The 27306-nt window shown below is 40.1% G+C and overlaps 1 long non-coding RNA gene across 1 annotated transcript in view; it reads left to right on the top strand.

The window, feature by feature from the left end:
- Positions 1-501: 501 nt before the first annotated feature.
- The window catches only part of LOC148898826 (uncharacterized), a 129762-nt gene continuing 102957 nt past the window's right edge, over positions 502-27306 (top strand). The window contains exon 1 of the long non-coding RNA XR_016114642.1: positions 502-557. This is a non-coding gene — a long non-coding RNA (uncharacterized LOC148898826). The remainder of the gene's footprint in view (positions 558-27306) is intronic.

Raw genomic sequence — 27306 nt, 5'->3', positions numbered from 1 at the left:
CTACCCTGCAGGAGAATCCCTGTGTAATTGTAATCCCTCCCCAAGACGAGGCCAGCTCAAAAAGTACCTACCTTTTTCACGTGAAGAGGTTTCGGAGAATGCTTTTGTGTGAGAGTCAAGCATACATTCGGGTGTTGTTTTCTGACTTTAACTGTACGCCTAATGGTTCCAAAGGAAACATCCCTGAGGAAAATATGTGAGAATTATTTCCCATTGACTGAATGAATTCAGATGGTGCGCGCTGCCTTTTTGAATGTATTTACATGTGTTATGGCACTTGGCTGGAGCGGATGTTGGCAGCCTTGCTTTTCGCATTGCTTCAAGGATAGCTGGATGGTAGGATGTAGAGATATACGAGAAGAGAAATGGATGGAAGGAATGAGAAAAGGAGTGGGGGGTAGATCTGTTGAGCAGAGCCAGGCGCAGCCGGAGGGGAGGAGAGGTTGATCTGTTTAGTGTCCATCTCCTGCCAGCTTTCACTGGTCATTAAAAGTAAGCTGTTATCAGACCGTGCAGGGAGGACTACCCAAACAGCCGGCACAGTGCTGCGTCTTCAGGTAACAGCACCTTATCTTTTTGCTGATTGCCTTCACGCTCCCAATCCGTCTGACGTTGGCGTCTCAATCAGTCTTAAAATAATCTGCCTCCTCGCGGAACGTCAGTGCAAGAAGGTCTGTCTCTGTTCTTCCATCCCCCCTCCTTTTCTCCTGCTTCGACTCCCCGCCTCTCGCTCCCCGCGTTGATGCTGCATATTAATTCGGCAAAGCGGTCTTGCTCACTTGAGTGGAAGTAAACAAACAGTTCTCTAAAACTGACTGGGAGCGCTGTGTTCACCCCCTGAGAATGTGTAGCAGGTGTAGTCCAATCATGCAGATGTGAACTTTTGGCTCCCAGGTCAAAGTTGATTGTGAGCAAGCGTTATGATGAAAGCTCAATCAGACTTCTGTCAAGGTTGGGCAGTCATAATTTGGTTCAGCATTGGGGAACAATCCCACAAACCCAAACTCAACGCTAACCATAACCATAACTCCGAACCCCAACTCTAACCAACTATATACTTCACCCCAAACACCAACCCAACATTTAAACCTAACCCTAACCTGAACCTGAACCCTAACCTGAACCAGCCCTAACACTAACCTCTAACCTTCTAACGCTAACCCCTAACCCTAAACATAACCATCCACCACCCATCCATTTTCTGATTCGCTAATCCTCACATGGGTCGAGGGGCGTGCTGGAGGTTATCCCATCTGTCTTCAGGCAAAAGGCGGGGCACACCCTGAACTGCTTTCCAGCCAATTGCAGAGCACATAACAAAAAAACAACCATTCCTGGTAACAATCACACCTCGGAATAATTTAGAGTGTTATATTAATTTGTCACTCATGTTTTTGGAATGTAGGAGGAAACCAGAGTGCCTGAAAACTCCACACGAGAAGTCCCGAGCTGGAATCGAACACGGTACCTCTGCACTCTGAGGTCGACGTGCTCATCAGTCACTATCATGCTACCCCTATACATAACCCCTTACCTTAATTTTAACCCCAGATCCCTAACCACTGCACTCCAAATGACTACATACAAGGACACCCTCCTCTCTAATGATAAGTTTTGAATTTATGAAATATTGAATGTAAATATTCTAAAATATATTTGGATGGCAACATGCTTGGTTGAATGAAAGGTTATAAGCAACATGCAAGTAGAGTGTGATGGAGCAATTACTCAAGTGAAGGGTCAAAAATCGACATTTCTTCAGAGTGGTTAAGTGGAGCTAAGTGACCGCGTTGAGCTGCATGTCCCGCTGTCGAAAACACTGTTGACATGCCTGCACCCACCTTCTCAACGAAACCTAAAATCTGGGAACACTAACGCTGTCATCAACACACCACTTACTTATTTATTTAATTATTTTTGGAGACTGCGATTGCATGGACAGAAAAGTAGAGTAGTACAGGGCTAAAATAGAATTTTCCTCTGAAGCTGGTCTGGAGGCCACAATTGTCAACTCAAACAAAATAAATAGAATTACACTTTTTTTTCGTACATCAGTAGCTTGTTGAAGCCTGTTCATTGCAAAAAAATGCTCTCACATGACTTGAAAGAGCCAATGTATTGTTTGGTTACGGCAGTTTAGCTTGTTCTCAGTTTCTTTTTCTACTGCCTCTAATTTGCGCTATTATGTCACCTTTTTGCCAAGTGCTGTTATGTCAAGAAGTGGGAGTGAGATGTGTCAAAAGAGTTTGCTTCAGCGCTACGGCGACTACGGCAAAACACTTGATAATCCGTTAATCCTTCCAATGTTTTTTTTTTTTTTCACGAGTAAGCCAAAAAGCCAAGAAATCACATTTATTCAATGTGAATGTTTTTGCGTTAGATGACATTTACATGAATGTTGACGATGTTTCCCTGACACAACAAGCAATTTAGGGCAACAACTCATCTTTGCTTCCTAATCTGTGTCTGTGTTTACTCCAAGAATACAGTATTTTTTAAATAGTTGTGTTGTATGTCTGCAAGCTTTTCTATCAGTGGCGGGCTGTGGATTTCATCGCGAGGCCTTCAGTAGTGCTTGGTCTGAATCAATGCAGACTGAAAAAAAGTGTGGTGTGATTTACTACAAGTCCACTAGAGGGTACAATTAGCGAGGAGATAACTGACCGACCTTTCTTAATGATGTCCTTTTTTTTCTAGAAAAGTCCGGCTAGTGACTAGCCAATCATAGTTTGCGAAAACTCTGACATTGACCAGCGCCTTCAATAAGGCGTTGGTACCCCTTTTCGGTTGCCAACTCGAAATCTGTTTGATTAAAACATTTGAATGCGGAAGGGCCTGCAGAACTGATTGTGAAAGCATCAAGGTAGATTTTGTACCCTGGTAAGAAATAATGGCTGAAATGTGATTGGTTAAATGTTTAAATATGAAAACACACATCTGGAGGCAGCGAAAAAAAGGAAAAGCAATGAAAGGAAGCTGTAAGACAATATATAATTATTTAATAAGAATTCATGGACAAAATATAATTAACATCAGTCCGTGATTCTGATATTTTTAGGCCTGCAAAGAAGGCTTTGCAGGCCTTGACGTTCTTCCACTGTTTTCAATAATATCTCTTCTTGCTAGATTCGAATAGACATGGGGTAGATATTTTAAAAGGCAAGTTCTGCAATATATATACATTTTAATTTGTGTCATGATACCCAAAATACGTCCATGCAGCCGTTCGTTAACTATCCTGCTTATCCCGATCAGAGTCACGGTGGCCTATGGCCAGTCCCAGTGGAGGTCAGACAACAATCACAGAGCACATTACAAACACACAGCCACTCATGCACACTTTCACACCTGTGGCGGAGTGTTAAATGATCTATATGAGTGAACCATGATACTATCAATGACCCTTTGTATCGTAACATTGCAAAATTGACCGGCATTATGATTAAGTCATTCACAGGGGCAAATTTATGGTGAATTGCTAATACAGATGCCTCTAACAAATCCTTAAAAAATGAACTTATCTGATTTCATTTATTTACTTTTGTTCTGTATTAAAGCTCACTGCTCCAGGATAGTTGCTATTTTCCTAGACACGCTGCACTATGGCATATGTACGGATGATGGTCACTCAGTGTGCATAAACGAGAAGGTATATGCAGTTGCATCTCCAGTAGATGGTGTAATAGGGACTGCACACTGCATATTGACTATACTATATCTTATAGCAAGTCAGACAAATGAGTGTCACTACTCCACTTCTGATGTCATATGAGAGTTTATACTGGAGGTGACAACCGAGTAATAAATCGTATATCTCTGCAGCTGGGGTTATTTTATTTATTTATTTGTTTATTTATTTATTTATGTTCCAATTTTAGCTTGTTTGCTCCCTTCCACCCGTTCCCACAATGCATCCTTCTATCCCGCCGCGATCTGTTTCACTCAATCTGCCTCTCCAGGCCCGCTCCGTCTCCCATTCTTTGTCTCGGCCCTCATCCCTGTGATGTGTGATATGTATCATTGCTTAGGACGACTCCAGGCCGGCATGTTGACATTCCCCCCGTGCCTCTTCATCTTTCCCTGTAGAGCTGAGTGCTGTTGAGTTGTGTTGATTAATGATATTGATTGTTTCGCACACTGGTTGACTTTCAGTGATGGAGGGCCAGAGAGCAAGAGACAGAAACAAGAGCACAAGTGTGAGATAAATTGTAGCCAAATATCAATAAATAAATAAAATAACTCACACTCTTTACAGCATTGCCAATACGCACACATACAAGCTCTGTTTCCATGGAAACCATACCATAGTGAAAGTGACTGAGTATGCATTGAGACAGACTGAAGGAGAGCACAGGAGCTCTCCGTCACAGGTGACGGAGAGGCATGTGGGCTGAGTTATCTGTGGATGCCTGGTTCTTTATACGTATATGCGGTGAACAATGAGAGACAGTGTAGACATGTCAACGTGTGTATCAATGGCATGAAAAACAGGATGTCAATATTCTCTCAGGATGGCTCTCCCCTGCGCCTGATAAGTTGTGTCAATAGCAATGAAGAAGTGTCAATACCTTTTTTAAAGCGTTTACGAGCTCCATCCTGCTGAATGGAGTTTCCCCCAAAGCGATGCCGCGTAGAAAATGGGTTTAAAAATAAATAAATAAACAAATAAATAAATAAATACATACATACATAAGCAAATACATAAATAAATACATAAATACATAAATAAATAAATAAACAGATACATAAACAAATACGTAAAAAATACATAAACAAATACATAAATAAATAGGTAAACAAATAAATAAACAAAGAGGTAAGTAAATAAATAGGCGAACAAATAGATAAACAAATAGATGAATATAAAATAAATATGTGCATACATAAAAATCAAATGAATGAATGAATAAATAAATATTAAATAAATACGTAAATAAATAAATACATAAATAAACTAATAAATAAATATTAAATAAATAAATAAATAAATAAATAGACTTGAATATACATTTTTATATGGGGCGAGAATAATTTAAGGAATGCTGTAGAAGTGATGGTAAAAACTTAATGGTCGGAGTTAATTTTATCAATATTAATAATAATAATAATAATAATAATAATAATAATAATAATAATAATAATAATAATAATAATGTAATTTGATCCGTACCCGAGAATTAGTGCATTGTTTCAATTTTTTTACCCCTAAATTGCTGAACAATGATTAAAAATAATAAACAAAATTTGAAATTGTGACATTGGAGCTATACGACCTATAAACCTGTTTTTTTGTTTTCTCAACCTTTTGAACCAATTTTATCACATCATTTTTATCAACCCTTACCTTGTTGCACAGATACTGTATAGATAATATATGTATAGATGGATATATAGATTTGTATGTTCAATCTTAGATTGACAAATCGGATGGGAACGTTGCAGAAAATAAATGGTCTGATTGCATATTAAAATTCCGCTCTCCCTATGCAGTACAGATGCCAATATCTTTTTTCAAGCATCAAATGAATGGTCAACAGCCACAGGGCCTTGTTGTTTATTATTAGATGATAAGGCATGCTTGAGATGGGAATCCCCTCCGACCCCGCTGCCTGAACCCCTCCTGGTGGAGCTTCCTCTCTCACAGGCTTGACACGACACATGTGGAGAGCCATACCACAACGATGAATGCGGTTTGTAGGCTCCCATGAACACATTAAAGGTCCCGGTCGGAGCTCAACGTGTGTATGTGGCTGATCCCGGAATGCAGGATGCAGGGTGTGTGAATCACGGTCTGTCCCACACTTAAATAAGACGTATAAGAGGAAGAGATGGGATGTTGTTTAAAGGACAACCGACGCCTCCCGACAAGTTGTGTCCATAATTTGTAAAATAACTTAAAATGACTTCTACTGAGCATATTTTACAAAGATTCTACCGCATATAGCTATATTTTATATTTTAAGACTCGCGGTGAATATTCAGGAAGTCTTGTTTTTGAGTTGGTGACGATTCCTACCGTGATGTCACACCCCTGATCAAGAAAGCGACACACAATGCATTTTGGGTACTTTGTTTGGTCTGAAAACTTCGTGTTGATCCATGTTAATGGCCGAATTAGAAGGAAAACACATAAATAACGCAATGGTGAATCGTTGTGTGTTGCACCAAGACTACTATTTGATACGAGTTGACACAAATTCCCAGCAGACAAATCAGCCCATTTCCAACGGAGCTTGGGCGCCATCTTGTGCATTTTCTGGGACGTTACACTGGAGTCCAGATGCCTCAAAATGACACAGAACGACTTCTTTAACCGATTGCAAACATTTATGCTTTCCTCTTCAGAACTATTTGAATCATATTCATAACTGGATAAGTAATAAGAAAGAATCTTCTCCGAATCTGAAGCCATTGTTGTGATTCTAGAGCAAGGCAAGACGTCCTTGCGTGATGTCACGAACAAGGGGACGGGACCTTCTCAAACTCTGCATCTCCGAGGTCATTTTGAAGTAGTTTTGGGACAAGAACTCATTTTTATTGGTGTTTTGCATTTGACCAAAAATATCAGCCTGCGTGTTTTGGACATTTTAGATGCTACAAAACGTTTTTCTGGTGTCAGTTAGGAAACAAAAAAATGGTGTCGGTTGTCCTTTAAATGACAGTGGTTATGTCAGTAAGTGTTTACATGCACAACAGAATCTGAATCAGAATCATCTTTATTGCCAAGTATGTAGAACACACATGGAATCTGTCTCCGGTAGAACATGCCACAGTAGTATCATTTAAAAAATATATGTAAAGAGGCACTATACAGTTATATTTAGGTTAATGTTTGTTGAGCTAATGGCGAGCTAATCTGCTGGATTTGGTGCGCATGGATCGGTAGCTGTAAAAGGTGGTGGGCGGGGTGCAGAGGGTCCAGTAGGATTTTTCGCACCCTTGTTTTGATTCTTGCAGTGTACAAGTCCCTCGAGAGTGGGTAAGGCGGTGCCAATGATTTTTTTTCCGCCATCCTAACTATCCGTTGAAGTCGGATTGTGTCTATTTTTTTATCAAACCGTGATGGAGGTTTAATGGAGGCCTATCGTAATTACTCGATGCCAATATACATTGTCAATACCTGTATGATAAGTAGCAATGTTCATTGGAGTCATGATGTAGAGATGTTTATGTTCTTGCATTATTATTATTATCGCTCTTTTATTTCATATTTGACGACAATAGCTATTTGATAAGTGGTTGAACCACTGTCATGACGTTTGCAGATTTTTAAATCGCTGTTTTTCTTTCATGGACTGCTTTTTCCTATTCTATCCAAACATGACCTTCGCTTAGCTTCCTCTCTTGGGGGCGATACATCCAAAATGGAATAGCCCATTTGTGTTCAAGTTTTAAAAAGAAATTGCACGCCGTTAGATGAATATGTTAAGAAAAGTTTTTGGTTTGCTTTGCTGCGTGCAAATCAATCGCCATCCCCAAAATGAACAAATGTTCTCACATTCATACCTGCACTAGTGCAAATAAATACCAAGTGTTATCTTACATTTATTCTGCTGAGTGGAGTGTAATGAAGCAAAGGCATGACCTTCCTAAGGTGGGCCGCTAGAGCTTTGATGCCTTCAACACCTCTTTTAAAACAGCAACACCCCCCCCACTATCCCCCAAAAAAGCTGATTGTGACGCAACCCCATTCCGGCCACATACAAGCAGATTACTTTTGGTTGGCTCTGAGTAGTCAAAACACTCGACAACATATTACATCATTATTTGGGAGCACATGTTGATTTTTGTCCATTTTTTGAGGGGGTTATTGATTTTTAATTATTTTTAAACTCTTGTATGCCTGATCATGTTTAGCATATGCTGCCCTGGCTATGTGCGTTCATGCGCTCTCCTGTCTGGCCTTCTCTTGTTCTCCCAGCTGTCCTAACACTAGTCTGTGTTGACAGTAAACACAGCTGCAGGTCACAGAGGCCTCGCTCCGGTCCGACGTGGGGAACTGGAGGCCGAAAAAGGGGGGTGGGGGGCTGACCCCACTGCACATACACAGAAAGGGAATGAATGCAGGAAATGGACGGCGGGATGAAAGGTCAAGACTCTTTGCATAGAGACCAGAGGACTAAAGTGGAAAAGTTAAAAGAGAATTTTCCTCTTTTGGTCCAGCGCGTGCCCCCCCCCCCCCCCTGTCCCCTCTCATTGAGATTGACAGAGGGGCAAAAACAGTGAGATGTTGTCATGGTTTTACAGGAACATTTAGATATATTCGTTACATTCCACACTGTTTTCAGTGGAAATGTGTGAAACTTTTACAATGATACAAAAGAGACAAAAACATTTAATCCATCATCCATTCATTGTAACTAAATATTAGCTATCTATTAGCTAGCTAGTTAGCTTTCTATTTTAGTTACTTCCGGGTTGAGTGAACTCTGGCGCGTGTGGCTGCCCCTGCTCACCCCCAGAAAAACTCATCCTGTGACGGTAAAGTGACCTTGAGAGTTTTGAGAAGTGCTTATAAATGAAATTTATTATTATTGTTATTGTTATTGTTATTAAAACGTTTTCACCCATTCATTCTCATGTGAAAACACCCTTTGAGTCGGAACGACCGAGCTTAGCCTAAGAACATTACATAATGTTACCCGAGGCACTAAGAAACAGGATAACGCATTTAGATATCAGGCTCAAAATATCACCATTAACTCATTCACTGCCAGACATGTACAAAAATATGTCCACTCCAGTGTCAGGGTTTTTGTCATTGTCACTCTAATTCTAGGGCCCACAGAATATTGAGTTTAAGGACTACATAAACATTCAATTCAGTGTAAGAAACTGTAGTCTCTCTTCTTTCATTAGAAAAAAAAGTAAATTCTTAAATTATATTGGTCTGGAGTTATATGAGCTTGAAATGAGGGCGGCTGTCCAAAATACAATACATATTCATTTGTATAGCGCTTTAACAACGACTGAAGCTGGAACAAAGCGCTAAAATGGAAAAAAGGGAAATGTTGCCCCCTTGTGGAATTAAAAAACATTGCCAGATGTCTGGCCAGCAGTTTATCAGCACCCCAGCAAGAAAAAAACAAAACCCAAACAAATTTGGAAATCGCGCTCTATGTCATATTTTCAATTCCCGAATAAATGGCAGTGAATGAGTTAACAACAACGGCGGACACAACGTGACCCCTCCCCCCATGCACGTGTCTCATCAAATCTCCATATCACCAAACATTTCAGACTTTTAACTTCATTGCCGAGTGTCTTTGCGATCGATACGCTGTGATAAATCATCCCAACATAGTTGCATTTAACACATGACATTAGCATTGCATACAGACACACAACCATTAGGGAGTCGGTGACCTTTGTATGTTTGATTGATAGCTTGTCTGACCCCGTCTACGTGTTGTAACCCCGGCATGAAGACACACGTCCTTTTGCAAACGCAGCTACTGTAAATATACCTTAAGAGATAGCATGTCGTCAGGTACTGCACAAATCAACACGCATTCGCTCATGGGGAGAATCATAAGCCCCCCCCCCTCCCCCAAAAAATAAAAAACGCTCCCCATTTGACGTGTTCCCCTCTAGCCCCAAAGGACAGATCAGGCACAGCTGTGACTTAGCAGGTCACGAAGCTCAGAGGGGTCAGACCGAGCAGCCTCTGAGAGAGCCCAACGTGGGGTCAAGGGTCACTCCCAGCAGTCCTGGCGGTGTGAAAGGTCATGGGTCAGAGTCTCACCGCCAAGCGTCGGCAGGGGTAGGGTTTCAAAAGGCGGCTGGGGCCAGTGAGAGGCACAGATTTATAGATACCGAGCCACCCTGGGCCCCGGTTTCTAGGCCCGAGGTAATTACACAGAATATGAGCATGCCCATTGAGGCTCCGCCACCATTATTCATTTCCACCCTGAGCTGCTGTAGACTGAAATAATACATGAGATAGCCAGAAAGGGAGACCGGAGGCGAGAGCGAGGGGGCAGAGAAGGAAAGGTCCAGCGATGTGAGGCCGAGAGCAGACCGCCGAATGTTACGAAGGCGGCGGACCAAATGAGAAGGAGTCTACGTACGCCAGTGAGTCAGCGACGAGCTAGAAAGTCAAAGGGTCATTCTTGTTACTAAACAAAACTCCATTCTCAGCTACAAGACCTTTGACGTCAAATTCCAGTAAGACAGCGAGAAGGTCATAGGGATCATCCCCGGGGAACACCGGGAGCCGGAATGACACGAAGCACGGACAGCAGGGAGTGACGTCCTCGTGAGACAAGCAGCGCAGGAACAGATGGAGCGAGGGAGGGCAGTGAAAGAAAAGAAGAGCCCAGAAATTAGATTAGTTTGGAAAGTGAAGTTAGGATGCGTCAGGGCTTGATTTCCTCCTTCCCGTGAGAACCCCGATCGGGCCACCGTGGGCTGGGCGAGACAGTTCAAACATACTTACCCCTCTTTGGAAGGTACAAATTAAATTAGGTTCTTCCACAAAGACGAGATGTTTTCCCCTTCTGTTTTGATGTCATGGTAGTGGGCCAGAATAGAGTTGGAGGGGGTCAGCCCGCTCTGGCCTGCGTGCATTTATCTTGGAGGCCATTCATCTTCCGTTAACTTCCCATCCCCCACTTTTTTTTAGATCTTGCTGTTCTGTATCTGTCTTTCACTGCCTAGTTACCGATACACAAACATGCCCGTGTTCGGGTCACGGCTCTGTCCTGCTCCCTGTTCTTCATCCCGTCTTAACCATAAAGGACAACCGACGTCTCCGGACAAGTTGTGTCCATAATTTGTAAAATGACTTCAAATGACTTCTACTGGGCGTATTTTAATAAGATTCCACCGCATATAGCTACATTTTACGTTTTAAGACTTGCGCTGAACATTCAGGAAGTCTTGTTTTTGAGTTGGTGACGAGTCCTCACGTGACGTCAGAAAAGGACCATCTCCTGACGTAAAAAAGACGCAGTGTATTATCTTTCCATCACGTCAATGTATTTTGCTGTACTGTTTGTACATCCAAAAGCCGCCAGCAGAGGGAGTCCAAGCTCCATGGAAATCATTTATCAGCCTGTGGAAACGGGCTGATTCATTCCTCACAGATCGTTGGCCATTTTGTTGCCTCTTTTTGGGTGAGACATTCCCCCCCGCCCGTTTGCCTCAAAACGACACGGAATAAATTCTTTAATCGATTGCAAACATGTATGCTTTCCTCTTCAGAACTATTTGAATCATATTCATAACTGGATGTGTAACAAGAAAGCATATTCTCCGAATGTGAAGCCATTGTTTTCATTCTCCAGCAATGCAAGACGTCTTGGCGTGACGTCACGAACTGGGTGCGGGACTTTCTAAAAATGCCCAATTCGCAGCTCAATTTTTTGCAGATTTTGGACACTTTAAGTTATTTTTATTGGTGTTTTGCATTTGAATAAAAATTTCATACTGCGTGTTTTGGGTATTTTAGATGCTATAAAACGTTTTTCTGATGTCAGTTAAAAAACAAAAAAGTGACGTTGGTTGACCTTTAACCCTCTCTATCCTTTTTTTAATGACCAAAAAAGAGCACTGTGGTTCTCATTGAAGATTATTTAAATTATAGCTTCACAACTGCATCGATTTTAGCCTTAGCTGTTGCTGCCAAATGACGCACATCCACATTTCTGACTCTCAGCACTGCCTGACCTTAGACTTTACTTTCGAACAGCAAACAAATACACCCAATTAATCTTTTCCAACTCGGTGTGAGACATTTTAAGAGTTGGAGATCTGGTTAGTGTGGACGATTCTTCACTTTATCATTGATCCATTAACGATAAGGCGAAAACGGCTGTCTTAATACTTGCATAACTTGTGAATTGGGAATTTCTCCATGGTGAAACTCATAAATCTTATCTCATCGTATCTTGTCTCATCTTCTGTCATTTTAGCTTATTTTAGCTTAGTTTAGTTTCGTTTAGATTGAATTAGTTTATTTTAGTTTAGCTTAGTTTATTTTATTTTAACCCGATAACACGATAAACTATCCACTGTAGTCACCGCTGTCCCTGAAAGTCAACTAATTTCATGTCTTCTTTCGTCACACCCACATAAAATATCTCCCAATAATGTATACTTTTATCGTATACATACCCAATCATACCTAAGCCATCTCTGTGAGACAGTTAAACGACTGTTGGGACTCAGTTGGAGGGAGAACTAACTAACTAACTAACGAATAATATATAATATAATATAATATAATATAATAAAATAAGAACATGAATATGAATATGAATGAATGAATACATATATAAACACATAAATACATAAATAAATACATAAATAAATACATAAATATAAATGAATTTATGAATACATGAATGAATAAATAGCGAAACAGATTAATACATAAATAACTTGACAAATAAGTAAATAAATACATAAATAAATAGATAGATCAATAAATAAATAAGTAAATAAATAAATAAATAAATAAATAAATAAATATGAATTAATGAATGAATGGCGGAATACATAAGTAAATAAATAAATAATTTGACGAATAAATAAATACATACATAAACAAATAAATAGATAAATACATAAATACATCCTTGAGAGTCACGCAAACAATAAATCAATCCAATAAACAACTCCATTATTTACATATGAACTCATTCATAAAGGAAGCATATGTAATCCAGGGAAGGAGAACTGTTCAGGGACGAAGCATGCGGCCAGCTGAGAACATGTATTATGTTTTTGTTTACTTAACACCCCAAGGAGTTGTGGAAACCAGTAAATAAACAAACCGAGCGAGAATACGTTTCCTTCTTTAATGACAAAGGAAGAGAAATGGCGGCGAGAGCGGCACGGAACGAGCCCAGTGTGTCAGCTGTCAGTGTCTGTGACTGGATGCCTGTTTTCTTGTGTGTGCGTGCCCTCTGCCCCGTTCGTATGCAGGTCGACAGCCTGCGCAAAAGTGCAAGGGGGACATGGACACAGATGGGTAAATAAAGCCGTTGTTTGCTGTTTTGTTTTTTTATTATGTTGGGAAGGATTAATTGTCATTGATTTTTCTTTGTCAGTGACAAGAAAAGTGGTGGCAAGTCGTAAGCACTCCCTTTCGGGTCCAAAGGTCCTCTCCTCCACATTCAATGAAATTGACACTAAGTTTCTCCCCTCCGATGCGCACCACCATGATTTGGGCAGTCACCCTGAGGGGCTCAACTACTGCCACCACGCCCTGAAAAATTATCTCTCAATAAGATTAATAAATACATACATACGAACATACATACATACGCACATACGTACATATTGTAATGTCATGAAAGGCTAGCTGTCAGCGGGGCAGGACAAGGAGTGCAATGGGCGACAGGTTTGAATGCAAACAAAGATTTTAATAAAGGGTTTCAGGGGGAATTCACAAGCAAAAAAGGCAAGAATAGCGTCCCTTCCAATTCTTAAATCATAATAAAGTCTTTTCTGAGGTGAAACTGAAGACCAAGTTCTTTTCCATGTGTTTCTAGGCCTCACCCTTCTTGATGTCCTTCCTAGGTAGCCTAGCCACCATTAGCTGGCGACAAGTTCCATGCAGCAATCAGTTTCTTGGTGTTTCTCCACAAAAGACAACAATGGCGCTTGTCTCCCCAGCCACCACACTCAGAGGCTCTCTGCCTTAAAAGCCTTGCATGCCAATCAAGCCGTGATCAGCCACAAGTATGGAGTTTGGATTGCTGCCTTCTACCAGATGGGGCCAAAACTCTCTCTGGATGGACCCATTTTAGGGGAATATATTTCCCCTCCAGGACCCAGCCTCTCGTGACATCACAATACGTACATGTAGTACATGCGGTACATACGTACATGCAGTACATGCATTACATGCAGTACATTAATCCATGCATACAGTAAACAAACAAACACACACACACACACAGTACATACAGTACATAAATCCATACAGTGCATACATACAGTACATACAGATAGTACATACATACAGTACATAAATAAATAAACAAACACGCACACCGTACATACAGTACTTGCACTACATGCAGTAACTAAATCCATACATACATACAGTACATACCTAAATACATGAATGAATGAATGAATGACAAACACACACAGTACATACATTACATACAGTACATACAGTACATGCAGTATATGCAGTACATAAATCCATACACACATACTGTACATACAAACAGTACATACATGTAGTACATAAGTAAATAAATAAATAAATAGTCTATTTTATATTCTGATACCAGCAGCTGGTCAGCGCTCCCCCAGGTCTTTTTCTGGGAGTCCTTGAGCGCAACGCAGACCCCACAGATATTGCTCTTTATCCCACGGACGAGACCCCGATATTTGACTCTGAGTAAGATAACTCGGGAACTCTTCTACGTACGAGCGAAGTAGCATTAAAGCATGAGAAGTGGGAGAAGTTGGGGAGGACTGAAGAAAAGTCAACCGACCGCATTTTCCTGGCACGTCTCCCCATTATTCCTTTAAAGACATTCAGAGCTTTGCCTTAGGGGTACGTGGGTAGATTTGTGGAGGGGGAAGAGGCTGAACTCACATTTACCCCAAAGGCACTTTAAAAACTGATTCAGTGATCAAAACGACTTGTGAAGCTCACCTCCACCAAGAAGAGGTTTTGGGCGTACAAGAGAAAAGAAAATTCCAATTTTCATGTTAAACGAATCTGTTACGCGGAGAAGCATCCGCACAGTCTTGTTGAGAATTGCGGGTGGCGTAGCTCAGGTGAAAAATTCCTGTTTTTTTTTTTTCAAATGTATCCTTCAAATAAACCTACAAGAATTGTAGAAGACAACCTCCAGTTTGTTATAAATTACATCAGCGATTATTTCCATGACTTGCCATAACTTCTTTTTCAAATTGCTGTTGATTAAAAATCCAAAAATACATCATTAGCATAATGCTAACACTGCTAGCATTTCAATGCACACAAATTACGGTTACATAAACAATGGAAGTTTTGGTGTAATATGGAGGGTTTACTAGCTTCAAGTCAAGGCAGCAAATTGGTGATATTTTTTTTCGATGTAATGTTCCTAAAATCCTTCGCTGGCCGTGTTTAGCGATGCCGAATTACCACACCATGCCACCGTGCCATAATCCCCACCCTTGCCCAGTGGCCTAAATTAAATCCGGTTTTTGATCCGCCCCCTAATCTAAGTATACGGGTCCATGGGTTGAGGGTGGGTGCGCCACTCTGCCTACCAGTCAGATGTTTACTCGTTTCCTCTCTTGACTTTTCCCTTTCCAATTGAAATCAGTTTTAGTGTTGCTTAAAACAGAAATGGGCAGATTTAGGGCCTTCTAATGCTTGTCGTGGTCAAAGATTTGATCAAAAACTCTTTTGGTTACAACGACAACGACATTGACGTCAATAGAGAAGCTACAAGTCTTCCAGTAGTAGACAAAGCACTTGTTTTTAGATTCAATTGTAGTCTGCCTCACGTCCGTCCGCCCCGCACTCGACATGTCGACACACTCATCGTTTATTGAAACCACACAAACGGCAACAAACGGAACATGTGTTGCTCGTTTGAAACGTCTTAAACTGTAGCTTTGTCAGGTACCCGTGTAATGGACGTTTGGTAATTGTAAAATCAACGTTAGTGACAAGCCCTTTTGAAGTCAAGTGTGGCTCGTTTCGTCTTGACTGCGTTCTAACGCAACAGTGAGCATGATTTACTGTCCATCTGTGAGCACACAGACACTCTTTGACCAAAGCTACGCTAAATGAGGAGACGCAGTGGGGTTAACCAATTTAGCCGTTTATATACACAAGGCCATGGGTGATTTGAACAAGGTATTCCTAAAATACGTGGTTTACAACACAACGCATAAAATATAATTAGACCTAACACAATAAAGTTAGAACACATCCACGGATACAAGACGCGTGTTCGGGTGCTGGGCTAAATGTTAGCTTTGTGCTGGTTAACCAAGCTCCATATCCATCCTTTGTCATGTTGTGAGCATAAAAAAATAATGAAAATATAAATATATACTGTATTTTCCGGTGTATAAGATGCACCAGTGTATAAGGCCTAACGAATGGTGTATTTTCAAAACGTTTTCCATATTGAAGGTGCACTGGACTATAAGCCACACCTTCAATGAATGAAAAAAAGTTTTCCAAATTTAATATATGGATATATAAAAGTTCTAAATATAAGCCACACCAAATTATAAGGCGCTACAGTAGAAGCTGGCGTTATGCAATACTTAATAGTTGCGCGAACTGTTGTGTCTCAATATGACTTCACATACAGTATAAGGCGCACCTGTGGATAAGGCGCAGGGTCATTTTTTGAAGAAAACAAGGCTTTTGGGTGCACCTTATACACCAGAAAATATGGTAAATCAATACATAAATAAATAAATAAATAAATAAATAACAATGATCTGATAGTTAAAAAAAAATATCCATCCATTGACATGTTGTTAGCATTAAAAAATATAATAAAAATACAAATATAAATGAATAAATAAATAAATAAATAAATAAATGTGATTGTTAAAAAGTATTATTTCATCAAGGCTTTTTGGTGCGCCTTATCCACCGGAAAATACGGTAAATAAATAAATAAATAAATAATGATGTGATTGCTAAAAAATGTCCATCCATTGACATGTTGCTAGCATAAAAAAAATAATAAAAATACAAATTAATTAATTAGTTAATTAATTAATAAGTAGTAAATAATGAGAAAACTTTCAAAAAATAAAATAAACATTTTGAATACTTCGCATTCTTAATGTTTTTTATTATGTTCTCAGATGCGGTGGCAATGGCAAAAACATTTTTTTGCAAAATTAATTGTATTATTTTTAGATGAACATCCAGCAAGTTAGTTTGATGTCATCATTGAGAGCAGATCTTGGTTGTTGTTAGTCCAATGAATAAAAACGAGAATATGTGAATTGTTCGGAATTTCTTCATAGTTGAGTCATCACTCCCCAGCTGAGGGCCTAAACGTATTCCCTTAGCGGTGTGCTAAAAAGAATTATGCATACACCACCTCACAATGTCTGCACAGGCCAATACATCATTTTTTTGGTCCTACTTTTTGGCAGCAGTTGACCAATTATCGCTCCAGCACTACATCCAGATCACTGACTTGTCATGCATGGTGGCGGAGTGTGAAATGTGCCATAAATCCGGGGCATGGCCCATAGCACATAGAGGTGGCAGAAAAACCTGGTGCAAAGTTTTTTCTTCAACTTGGAGTGAATATCAAAGTCATGGCTCACAAATGACATGCTGCCGCTTACATTTCTAGAACCTTCCGCTAGTATCTTTATATCTACGTTGTCAATTACAGAGATTGGTCCTTGTGTGATGGCATCGCATTTGGCCAGTAACGATTTCAGATTAAATTATGAAATGGTTTTCTCCTGACTGATTATAATAACACGCGTGCTCTGGCTAGCTGTGCCCTCCCGACATCCGGTGCAAGTATCTATTCTTCTTCAAGTGTCCTCAAATAATCACATATTAGGTATCAGAGAAAGGTCAGAGAGGGTCACGCGGCCACTTTTGTTGCCGCCTGATAAGGGAGTCATTAGTTCCGGATTATCTACAGGTAGGTGCAGAATAGAGAGTTCAAAAGGTTAAATAAGGGTGAAAGGTCACATCATTTGGATTTCGACAACATTCAACACTTTGGTGTGGTCTGGTTTTCTGCTTGTGCTTATATTTGTTAGCCATTTAGATTAGATTGGATGAGTGTTTATTAGTCTCTAAGTGGAGAAATTTACATTTCACATCAGCAAAGTGATGAAAGGAAAGGAAGAAGTAGAAAAACAAAATACAGGAGCTGCTGTGAAGGCAGGCACTCTCGCGGTGCCATCTTGAAGTCAAAAGAAAAAAAATAATAATATGACAATACAAAGACACAGTCATTCAATCCTAAACACTTTCTGGCGCCCTCTTTGTTGCATAAAGCAGTTCTAGATGAATGACGAGAGGATCAAAGCATCCTTTTCACCAGTGGATCAGGAATGTCATAGTGTCGAAATGTGCACATCTGCCACAAGCTAAATGTTGAAAGCAAACACAAAGCCGTCGCATCCATTGACCAAAAAGAGTATCATATCTCCTAGTCCCATGTAAATCCGCTTCAATTCCAAGCCGCAGCAGTTCTCATCCATCAAGCCGCAGACTGTCCAACAGCACTGATTTTTCAGCTGAACAAAGTGGGGCTGTGAAAATGCTGCCAGCGATGACAGTCAAATGTCAGTGAATCAAAATTTCTTTCAAACGTCTCGAAATTCATCATGTTCGTTAGCAGATATTGCATTAGCGTTGCTACAAAACGTTCAGAATTGGTGCATATGAAGCAATTCTCAAAGTGCGGTCATTCCCCAATATGTCTGCTGCTCACCTCTGACCCAAATGGGAACATTCATATGAACTCCAAGTCTGTTTAAGAGCAGATAGATCGTTTTCTAATCAGAGGGGGCATGTCCCCAACTTCCCCTGGCAATATAAATAGTGGCGTTAGAACCCCCTCCCCTCGCATCACACCTCTTAAGCGTCCCATCGTTGACGTTTAGTAATACGACTCGCCATGTGAATATGTCAATGCGCCCGAAAGGACTTTGGAGTTGTTTGAAGGTTGTGTCAAATGCCACATCGTTTCAGACTCCGCCTCTAAACTTGGTCTTTGAGGCTCCTCCTCCTCCTCCTGTTTTGCTGGAATGAAAATTGGATCTAAATCACTTGGCATGGAGAGGATGCAAATGAACGTTGTGGGTTGTTGTGCTCAAATCCAGCCAAGGTCATGCATCCAGCTGTCAGCTCGTGTTGGCGACTAATCGTTTATGTGCCTGCACCACTCAGCGCCCATTCTTTCATTCTCTGGGTGTCTGTCACACAGCTCTCCCTATCTCTTTAATTCACTGTCTCGCTTTTTATCACTCTACTCTTTCGCTGTGTTTCCTTTGTGAGCCTCACCTATTTCACCTTTCACTTTGAAAATGTTTCTTCAGCCGTCATCTGTATTTCTTTGAAGGTTTCGGATCTTTTGCTCCGCATCCGAGAAGCTTCGTCAGCGAACTAAAGATGTGCTGGTAGCTATGGCCCTATATACAGGTAACATATGACTTACGACCAGCTCGACTTACGACCACCCGTACTTACAACTACGGCCTCCAGACCCTATTTTTAAAATTTTCATTCTACGCCTGACACCGCAACGCGCTAGCAGTTTTGGCCAGCCAGCAAGCATCTCACTCTCGCATAGCAATCGACCGTGTGATGGTACCAGAGGAGTCTCTAATCAAAATTTTGAATGGATTTTGACTTACGACCATTTTGACTTACGACCGTTTGGTCGGAACGGAACTCAGTCGTAAGTCTGGTGTTACCTGGATATCCCTAATGGCCAAAGGTTACGGTTCCCGACCTCTGCTACTCTAAGGTTGGGGGAGCAGTGGACTCCTCCCTGAAGCTAATCTGATTGCTTCTTTTGTCTGTCTGATTATGGTCTATAAGCACAGCAATCGAGGGGGTGGGGGCTTGAGAGTCATTTATCCTCCGAGTCTCTATTCAACATTTTGAATGGATTTCGACTTACTTTTGACTTACGTCCATTTGGTCGTACATCGGATGTTACCTGTATATCCCTAATGGCCAAAGGTGGCAGTGCCTGACTTCTGCTTTGATAGGTCCCTACTCTAAGGGGGAGCAGTGGACTACTCGTTGAAGCTAATCTGATTGCTTCTTTTGTCTGTCTGATTATGGTCAATGAGTGGCCCTGATTTAGTGAGGGTTTTGCTGTTTTCCAAAAATTGCCTCCTTTACTCTCCTTTCAAACCATCTATTTTCTTTAGCTAAGATTTTAACCTCACCGTCGTCAAATGAGTGGTTGCTAGCTTTTAGGTGTAGATGTACATCAGATTGAGGCCCACTAGCATTATCCCTGCATTGATGACAATGACTTTTTTGAGCATTTCTATGTTCTTTCACCAATGACAAAGACTAGCAAAGTCATCGTCACCTCTGAGATAATATTGATGAACAGATTGCAATCCAAATTTTGGATCACTTCCTTTTTTTCTCCTTTTTCGCACCTTGGGGATCACGGTCATTGCCACCGTCGTCGGAGCAGGTCGAATCTCCAATCAGCCATGTAAAAACGTGGCCGCTTGCAGGGTTCAAGTCCTTTCGAAATGTGAATCGAAACAGCTGCCTCTAATCACCAGCACAAGCTGGGCTTAAGGGGCTCTCAGTTTCACCCCCTCATCTGCCTGGAATTTTGAATTTCCTGAGCACAGATCAAATGGCAGCCCGAGTCAGTGAGACCTTTGATATATGGACACCCATCTTGCAAGGGCCTTCTGCATCGGGATTTACGCTTGACAACACGCTCGGTGTCACCTCCGCTCCCGACGGACGATCAGCAAACCTGGAAACATTGGGCCTCTTTGACAGCCAAGCCCCCTAGAGTGCCCGGCAGTTATTTATTAAATTTGTTGTGCCCACCGTGCTATGGTTTCACAGGACCACTTAGTTTTGGATTGCGCTCTGGATTTTTCAATTATGTGGTTCATTTCACCTGCTAGCGGTCCTTTTACCCCCCAGGATCAAGGGCGCAAGAGATCACATTTAATTATTTCAAAACAAGAGCACTCGGGGAGAAGCCACAGATCCATTACATCATCACCTCCTCCGCCCCCTCCTGCCATCTTGATCCATAATCGCTACTAAGAAAATAATGTTGAACGTGTGAAAAAAAATAAGAAACCGTTCTGCTCCTTCTTCTGGTGACGATCACCACATTTCTCACCATCAATAAGGAAATTAGTCCACCTACCGGGAGGGTAAATAAAAGGGCAGAATATGGGATTTCCAGAATTCCCAGCACGTCGGCTCTCATATGGAGCGAATTAGTGGTCACTTTGATTGACAGGTGCTCCCGTGTGGAGCCAGAGGTAGAGACAAAAAAAACACCATGGGAAATGATTATATCTAAGGTAATAAGAGTTGACTGAGCGGCCTTTGCATTAGCAAAAGTTAGTAGGTCACGCTCCGAAAGCACAAATTTGCATACGTAGGCATCGCGTCCACATTCATATATACCGTTATCTCATGAGGCCTTTTGACGATGCAATCGCAATAGTTTTCTGTATTTTCCGGTGTAAAAGGCGCACCCAAAAGCCTCCTCAACAGATGAAGCCTTATGCACAGGGGTGCGCCTTATATGTGAAGTAATATTGAGACACAACAGGTCTCGCAACTCCTGTCAGCAGCCACCAACTCTTATACAGTGATACCTTGGCTGACGAACTTAATTGGTTCCCAGAAAGTGTGTGTAAGGCAAAAAGTTTGTCTGCCAAACATTTATTTCCTATAAGAATCCATTATAAATGAGAATAATCCGTTCCCAGGTCCCCATAAAACATAATTTTCTACTAAATAAGCCTTAAAACTACACGAAATATACCTTATTTTATGTATAATAAATGTGCTTGTTAATTGATGTAGTTGCCTCTTGATGATCTCCGAGTGAAGTTGCCGTGCTTTCTCGAGGATAATAACTTCACTCACACAGTCCCGTGCTGGCTGATTTTCATTGATCCAAATCGACAGAAGTTTTTCAACCTCTTCTATTGCCTGAGACCGGTGCTTAGACAACACAGAAACACCCTTAGCCACACGTAGAAATGGTTGACTTAGCATACTGGTACTGGGAGGCAAAGTCACACAAACGCACACCTCGTTCGTGTTTCTCGATTATCTCCTTCTTCTGCTCGACAGTAATTTTGGTTTGTGTCCTCTTTGGCTGAACACTCGCACGTGGTGGGGTCTTTTTCCATCCCATAATAGCAAATGTATCCTTGATAACAAACCACATATGCAGTCAGAGAAAGGGTGTGTGAAAAAGTAGTCCGGCAGCAACCGTGGCGCTGTTCGGCCGTGTGGTTTGGTGTTCTTCCGCCGAAAACTAGTCCGCCAGCCATTGTGGCACTCCGTGTCTTTCCCGAAAAGTAGTTTGTATGCCAAGACTATATTCTCACGAATTTAATGTTCATAAAGTGAAATATTCATTAGCACCATTCATTCATTGAGGGTGCGTCTTATACCTTATGCACCAGAAAATATGGTAATCACATTATTTTTCCAGTGCGTGCTTTAGTTTGCTCTCAATTGATCATGTACTTAGATTTTCTTGCGGCTTGCCGACCGGTGATCTGTCAATCATTCCTTCTGAGCGTGAATTAGAAGCCAGAGGCAACGTTTCGGCACACTCCCCGAGCAGATTCTCGCACACTTCAGTTGAGCCAATGACCTGAAGTTGACCATTCGAACCCCTTGTCTTAGTCGGGGTCAGGTTAGCTGCAATTCTCCAGGGTCACAGGATGGTCACTTAACACGCTTGGAAAACTTCTGTCTAAACATCTAAGCTTTTTATAATTCTGATTTGTGTCATTTGGAGTTAAGGGGAAATTTGGCTGTGAAATGAGGGTTGATAGTAAAACACAGGCGTTTGTGGTCATGCTTCCGTGATCCCTTCTGCCACATTGAATATACTTTTGAAAATTATAGCGGGTCAAATTTTCTCTTGTACTCAAAAACGATTGAGATTTATTACTGACATGGGTGTATTTTAAATTCAATTTACTGTACCGCTAAAAATGTGCTGTTACATGTTCCACATTTAACTCTTCTTCAATGCGTTTGTATCGAACATTTTATTGTTTTTTTTTTTTATTATTTTAATTTGCTTAATAGATGGAGCAAGAATTGTTCGGATAGTAACAACACAGCCTTAGATTCAATGTTGCATTGATCCAAATGAAACTGGTTCAGAATACAACTGAGATAGATATCATTGAACATCAGTTTAGTAGAAAGTACCGTTTTCCAAATATAAGGCAAACCACAATATAAGGCGTTACAATCGAGGGTGGAGTTACACTCGACTTCTTCTACAGAGCGAAATTGAGTCATGGCTTCAAGTCGTGTTGTGGCTCAATATTACTTCACATATATGGCGCACCGGCGTATAAGGCGCAGGGTCATGTTTTGAAGGCAATCAAGGCTTTTGGGTATGCCTTAAACACCGGAAAAGATGGTAATTTGATTTCTCAAACTAAAGAACACACTGAAAAAAAAAGATGTGATTAATTGTATATTAAGTGTTTGAAACAAATGAAATAATCAGGATCCAGATCATATATATATATTTTTCAAGTAGACTATACACTTATTATAGGATAGTCTGACATGGCTGAGGCGTACAACAAAACCTCAACCATCCGGGTCCAGCGTTGACTCGCCAAAGTTTGAACTCCTGACCACCGAGTGAGAAAATGGCCGCTTTCACTTGCGCTTACACATTGCCTTCATTTCCTCGACCTCATCATTCACGAGGCTGACAAATGAACATCACTCAGTGTGTCTATGCGAGCCAAGCGCCTGGTTCATCAGAAACACCTTTTCTGGCCCCCGAACGTGACCTTTTTCTCTCCTGGAATCAGGTTAACAGGCTCCGGGGTTTCGACAGTGGATGAAAAATGGACCGTATACATTGGCGCATGCATGTGTGCGTATGTCTGCTCGACAGCATTTTTTTAAATATATGTTTCTAAGTACTTGTATGTACTTGGAAACATGTATGTATTAACATTATTATTGCTCCATATTTGTACCGACAGTATATTTTGTCTGAATAATAATGCTGTATTCTTTATGTATAATAAATATATATAATATATTGCAAACGACCTGATTCGGACGCCATGGGGGTGTCCGAATAAAAAAGGGTGTGGCGGTCGGAAGTCTGGGTGGTCGTAAGTCGCGCCGGTCGGAATTCAGATGTTACCTGTATAAAATCAAAATTGATATAATATAAAATGATAAGAATGACACTAAAAGGTATAGCATTTATAAATGAACTGTAAACAGTTGGGTAAATACAGTAATAAATATTGATAATATAAAATGAGACTAAAATGTAAACAGTATATCATAGTATTCAACAGAAAAAGTTGGTTAAAAACAACAGATTGACATTGTGTACTATCCTGTAGTATAACCCTCGTATTGGCCATTTTAAATGGATTTCGACTTACGACCATTTGGACTTACGGCCGGTCGATCGGAACGGAACCCGGTCGTAAGTCGGATGGTACCTGTAATGTGAATGGTGAGTCCAACAGAAAGCGCATGCGGAGGTTAGACAAACACAAGAGGGAGGGGTTATTTATCTGTGGAGGTGGTTTCTGTCAGATCTGGCCCACTCTCGTCTGATCTGGCTTGGTTTTACCCTTAATTTCCAACCCACGCAAAACGAGCGATATCACCGACAAGCGCATTGTGCTAATACGCCTGTCAGTGAAAACCCCCGTGGCCAAACTCTGTCAGTCTAAAAAGCTCCGAGCCCACCTCCACAGATGGTCCAGCGGTACTTAAGAATTCACCCCCAGGGTTTTACTGCACTGTTGTGCGGATGACTGTCACTGCACAGAGAGCATTTGCTTTCAGATATGGGAACTGCATCCTTGAAGGGCTCTCATGGCCTGGCACAATGAGATGTCTCCACCCCTAGTAAAAAGAAAAGGAGAGCGGACATGCCCTCATTTATGTGAGAGTGGAGTCGGAACTGACCCAACAGAAATTATAGATTAGATACAGACAACAGACACCGTCCAACATGGCTGCTTTTGACTTGTCTTACTTCACAAGTCAATCATTTTGGCGAGTCCAGGAATACTTTACACCACCTTCACTTCACAAGGTCAACCTTGGATTCTGAACTAAACACACACACACACACACACACAAAAGGCACAAATCAACATTTGCTAGTTTGTTTATTGCCCTTGTTCTGGCTGTCGCTCATCATCCACCCATTACTACCCTCCCAGACCCCCGTGCCCCCCTGTTGTACTCCCACTGAGCAGAAAAAGTTAGTGTCACGGGCGCTAGATTTACACTGTATGCTTTGAGTGACACTAAAGGGATTTTTCTTTCTCCCATGTGGTTCAATTCGGATATGGGTCATGGCACTGGAAAGTAAAAAAAAATGTTTGGAATCGTATATCCCCAGAGCAGGATCGTGGAAAAGCATTTGTTGATGAAAATGAGTTTTGAATCACATTCTGCTGCAACAGCTTCATGGCTAGACTGTTTCACCCAAACTGTGACCGATATTATATATAATTTATAATATTCATGTTGATGATGTATACCCACACATATTTACCGAATGGTATAAATAAAAAAATATCTATAACCAAATAATATCTAAATATAGTATGTTAAAGCTACATAGATGCTTAAATCGGGAAAATGAATTTTAAACTCAGCCAGTGGATAAATGCTGAAGTGATGTGCGTTTAAACCAATTGTGTTAATGTACAATTAAGCTTTACCTTGGTATTTGTATTTGTTTATTATTTACTCAACGTTGATGCCACGTGTCGACACTCGTGAATCCGTTACATCCAGATACACTGTATAGAATTTGAAAATAAAAGAAACAAAAATAAAACAACCAAAAAAATAAACAATAAATAAAATAAAAAATGAATAAATAAATGAATAACTAAATAGATAAATAAATAATAAAATAAATAAATAAATAAATAAATAAATAAATAAATAAATAAATACACAAATAAATACATAAAAAAAATAATTAATTAATAGTTTTGAATAAATTCATAAATAAATGTACAAAATAAATAAATAGATGAAAATAAACAAATAAGTAAAATAAAAAAATCTATAAATAAACAAATACGTAAATGAATACATAAATAAATTATAATAAATAAATAAACAAAGACTAAAATTAATACATATATGGATTAAAATACATGAATAAATAAATACATAAATAAATAACAATTCCTGTAAATAAATAAATGCATAACTACATAAATAAATAAATAAACACATAGTAAGGGTGCAGGCACTAAATTGGAACTGTGAGTCAGACCTGCAAAATAAATCCTTGATCTTCATGAAGCGTCTGTGTTCTGTGCAATGCTGAGTGGGTGTATCGAATCCCTCAGGCAATGTTGAACTTGTGAGAAAGTGAATGTGATTATTTGTTGCTTTGTCTTGTTTAATGCCGGTGACTGGGAAGAAATAGTAGATGAGTGATGTTTGTCTCTGGAGTCAAACGTCAAGCTCACTTCTGTAAACGCTCATATACATGGTGGCATATATGGATCATTACTAACGGTTTGTATTGTAACAATGTACATTAAGGAGCACAAGTGATGAATGACAAATGACAAATATCTGGATCGGAGCCAAGGGGGGGGGTCATAAATAATAGTAGGTTGAGTTTAGGTGTCCTGCTCGGTGTCCCAGTCGCTTGCTCAAATTCCACTGATGCGACTTTAATCAGTACTAATCTACTTATTGACCTCCTGGGGCGATGATCAGCTCAAAGTTCGTCACAAAATGCCGGGGACCTTAAAAATGCTACCATGAGAAAAGCATATGGTATGTTTGGGATGTTCATGATATTTCTGTTTGTTTATTTTGCTTCAGTGGATGCCGTCCAAGTCAATAATCTTTAATAGCTTTGTTAACATTCCATTAAATCACTGTAATGGCAAATATTTTTCTTTAGCACAGCTGCAATTCGAGTGATGTTAAGTCACATTTAACAGAGATCATTTTGGCAATAAGTAAATAAAAAATAAATACCTACATCGATTCTCTTCCCACCTTCAAGTCAAAACCCACCTTTTTAAAATTGCATTTTCTGTATAGCTCTCTCTCTTACTTCTATTTATAGTTGTATTTTATTTACTGCATTCTATTTGTGATTGTATTTTATTTATTATAGTAGCTATGCTTGTCTGTGACTCTAAAATGTCCTTTGAGCTTTGAAAGGCGCTTAAAATGTAATGTATTATTATTATTATTATTATTATTATTATTATTATTGGCATCATCACCATAAATGCCTGTCATAGTAGAAGTCGATGAAATTCAAGTAGGTTTTATTATATTTTAATCGTCGATTAATCTGTAGATTTTTTTTTTTTTACGATTAATCACTGAACAACAAAATATATACGTATATATAGAATATTTGAAATTCAATCCCTTTCTTCAAAAATAAGACATTTGAAATTAACTCATTCACCGCCAGATGATATGCAAAAATGTGTTCGCTCCATTGCCGGGGTTTTTGTCATTCTCACTCAAATTTCAGAATCCAAAGAATATTGAGTTTTAGGACTACATAAACATTCAAAACAGCGTAACAAACCTTAGACTCCCTTCTTTAATCAGAAAATTTAGTTTATTCTTTA

This window comes from Hippocampus bargibanti, linkage group LG04 (genome assembly GCF_051943395.1).
Source record: "Hippocampus bargibanti isolate YZ-2025 linkage group LG04, ASM5194339v1, whole genome shotgun sequence".
Taxonomy (NCBI): domain Eukaryota; kingdom Metazoa; phylum Chordata; class Actinopteri; order Syngnathiformes; family Syngnathidae; genus Hippocampus; species Hippocampus bargibanti.
This window is presented reverse-complemented; position numbering and strand designations above follow the sequence as displayed.